The sequence below is a fragment of the Nyctereutes procyonoides genome, unplaced genomic scaffold (assembly GCF_905146905.1).
Source record: "Nyctereutes procyonoides isolate TBG_1078 unplaced genomic scaffold, NYPRO_anot_genome, whole genome shotgun sequence".
In the NCBI taxonomy this organism is placed as follows: Eukaryota; Metazoa; Chordata; class Mammalia; order Carnivora; family Canidae; genus Nyctereutes; species Nyctereutes procyonoides.
This window is the reverse complement of record NW_026575049.1, coordinates 52,301,261-52,304,828: the sequence shown is the minus strand read 5'-3', so window position 1 is coordinate 52,304,828 and position 3,568 is coordinate 52,301,261. Positions and strand designations below refer to the sequence as shown.

At 37.4% G+C, this 3,568-nt stretch overlaps 1 pseudogene; it reads left to right on the top strand.

Annotated features, from left to right (window-relative positions):
- The first annotated feature begins 1,638 nt into the window (after nucleotides 1–1,638).
- LOC129512184 (39S ribosomal protein L46, mitochondrial-like) lies at nucleotides 1,639–2,390 on the top strand (annotated as a pseudogene).
- The last annotated feature ends 1,178 nt before the right edge of the window (nucleotides 2,391–3,568 follow it).

The window sequence follows — 3,568 nt, the reverse complement described above, 5'->3', positions numbered from 1 at the left end:
CAGCACTTCAGTTTTCGGGTAGGATTGGTGTACTTGCAGGTTCCCTGTGCAAAGCAGGACTTGGCTAAGAGCTTCTGTCTTCCTGTAGATCTGAATGAACTAATTTGCATACCATTTCCACAGTTGACAGTAGACCAAAGCTATTCTCATGGTAGTTTAAAGATCCTTATTTATTTTCCCTGGGTTGCATTCATCTCCAGCTTTCACATCTTCTCATCCTGTTTTGGTTCTACTCTGCCTCCACCCAAATTTGAAATTCAGCCTTTACTAGACTTGACTTAAAAAATCTATCTACATGTGTACTTCACTGAAATATTTTTTGCTGAAGACTTCTAGAAGCAGTGGTAGAAAGTGTTTTTGAATTCTGTAATCTGTTCTCCTTCCTCATCTACTTTTTCCTATCAACTTTCTCTCTCTCTCTCTCTCTCTCTCTCTCTCTCTCTCTCTCTCTCATCTCTGGTAGAATTGTATTTATTCCTTTCTGTAAAATCTTGGCCATTATTAATGCCTTTAGTGTTGAGCTTTTTGTCCTAAGAATAGTTGTTGCTGCTGGCCTTTCAAGTAAATATAGTATTCTCCTTAAGAGGCACTTTTATGAATAAAATTTTCTCTATCTCATCACATTCATGAGACCTGATTTTTGGTTTTTAGAATATGCACCCATGATTCTGTGGTGCTCTTTCAGTTGCCCTCCAAGTGAGTTCCCCTTGATTTGTCTACCTTGCCTGAATAGCAAGGTGCTCTAGATCTTAACTGGGTTAGTCTGTTGATGAATGGTGACTCCATTTTGCTTGGGTAATTTGGGAACTCCTTGTCCTCAAACATTCAAATGATCACTAATCTCTGAGTACCCTCTCTGAAACAGTTTACTCTTTCCTTGATTCCATGTTCTGACACCTGGCACTTGCATCACCTTGTGGACCTGCTGGGATATCCAGACTTCACCTTTCCATTTTTGCTCATCCTACTGTTGCCTGAGTCTAAATTCCAACACCAAGGGAATGTTGAATAAATATTTATAATGCATGACGAAAGTGCACCACTCTTTCTGCTTCAAAAACCCATGGACAGGTCATGCAAAGTGATTTTCCCTAGGTTATTCTGCTATGCTAAGATGGCATCCCGGTGTATGTTTTAATGTCATAGTCCAGAACACAAATTACAACTAGGCTCTGATGACATGAAATAAACTTTAGGAACAAAATCCAAAGAAAATAAGAACTAGTTTTAACCTAGATACTGATTTTTTTTGATGATTCAAAAACAAAAGAAAAAAACAAAGTTTCTTGTCCTTCTTGTCTTAAATACAGCAATGAAGAAAGTTGTGAGTACCTAGTTCTATGAACATAATTGTTTTATTTTTTAAAGATTTTTTTTGTGTGTTTATTCCTGAGAGATACAGGCAGAGGGAAAAGCAGGCACCCTGCAGGGACCCTGATGCAGGACTCGATCCCAGGACCCCAGGGTCACGACATGAGTCAAAGGCAGACACTCAACCACTGAGTTACCCAGGCATCCCAAACGTAATTATTTTAAACTGGTTTAATGCCTCTTCTCAAGAGTGACATGCTGTAAATAATTCCATTTATTTACTCTGGGGAAATTTATGGAAATGTGCATCAGGAAACATGTATAAGAATGTTCATAGGAAGGCAAGACAGAAGAACAGCAGTGCCCATAAGGGAGACTCTGTTAAGGGATGGCAAAGGATTGGCAGTGCATCAAGAGGCTCTTGGCCAGTAGCCTGGGTTCTCGAATCCTGGCCCTTACAGCTGCAGTCTGGTGCAGTGTGTCTTCAGGGTGCCTGTTGGGCATATTGTACCTGCAGTGACCACCACTGCCCTCAGAGATGGCGGCTCTACTACAGCAGTTGGAAATAGAGTTATGTATTCAGGCCATGAGCTTTGTGCTTTGGATGAAGCCCAGTGATGGGCAGAGAAGAAAGCTGACTTGTATGAAGAAGATGATGAACAGTGTATTACTAGTGCACGATTTGGAAGATGTTATGGGAGCAGAGATTTCTACAGTTCAAACCTGGAGCTTGCATTATTGAGAAGCTGATAAAAAGAATGACCAAACCTCCCTGCACCAGAAGCCAGACAGGAACCTTGTTGTGTTGGCCATGAGAGAGGCTTGCAGACCATCATGTTTGGATCTCCCACAGGTAGAATGGCAGCCCAAGGAGACCCTCTGAGGAACAGCTGAGCGAACAGTGGCCACACTCCCAGAAAATGACATGGAAGCCATGCTCCTGGAAATTGTACCCTGTGGCCACTTAAAGTTCAAGTTCTCTCAGGCAATGGGGACAGAGTAGCTTCAAAGTATTCTTCAAAGCATTGCTATTAACTTTTCCCAGGTGGGAAAGAAGGAATATCTTTCTGAGTCTGTAAGGAAGAGCTGGATGACTATTTAAAAATGAAATACCAGCCCAGTTGGGAGATTTCTCGTAGACTTCTGATAGACTCTGTTGCCTATGGATAATACTCAGGTCTGCAACTGGGGCCTCAGGGATGTTGTGTGGTTGCCCCGTCTTTGCAGGGAACAGCACATAGCAAACTAAATTCAGAAAAATAGATTATCATTGAATAAAAAAAGACTGTTTATATCATTAGAAGTAATGAAGGAGAGCTGATAATACCTCAAATGTTCCTGTGCTGAAGAATCAATAAATAAATTGTATATTTATACAATGGAATAGTAATTATACAATGAAAAGTCACTGAATGACAGACACATATATCTACATGGGTGAAACTATAAGTCAAGAAATGAGTTTTAGAAGACTGTATAAAATGTGATACTGTTTTTATACTACTCTAAAATAAGGAAAATAATGTTTAGGCAGTTATTTTTTCCTAGTGACTTAACCAGGAAGAATGAGAGTTCCTAATTATGAGGAAGAAGAGCTGGAAGTAAAGTCAACCTTTTAACTTATAAGACTTTGTCACAGTGAAATGTCAAAAATTGGCACATTAAATTAAAATATACATGTAACACTGGGTATTCACCTTCACTGATAGAGAAGTAAATTGATACAGGGTTTAGGAAAACATAAAAGAGTTTGTAGCAATGATTATTATTATTATTATTATTTTGATTTTTAAAAACATTTTATGACCAGTAATTCTAATTTTTATTTTTTTTGTTTCTTTTTAATTCTAATTTTTAAAAGTAAAAGTAATCCTAAGGTTCTTTATTACTTATTATTGATGATGTGAAAGGTAAGAGAGAGTATGGTTGTCTGACAATCATTGGAAAAAATTACGATTGTATGTCCAGTTGTTAAAATATTATGTATTTTTTTAAATTTCTGAAAAATATTCAGTGTGAAAACATGTTGCCAATATAAATAGAAATTGATACTATCAATATGAAATTGAACTATAATCTTCACATGACGTCAACTAATAAACATATATGAACATATACCTGACACCAGTTTTCCTCAGGCATTGACATTATTGCTGAGTTTCATCTAATTTATATTTTCAAGATTTTCCAATGTATCTAAAGTGAGCAGTTTTTAAAAAAATCTTAAATAATAAAGCAATAAACTTGTAAAAATGAT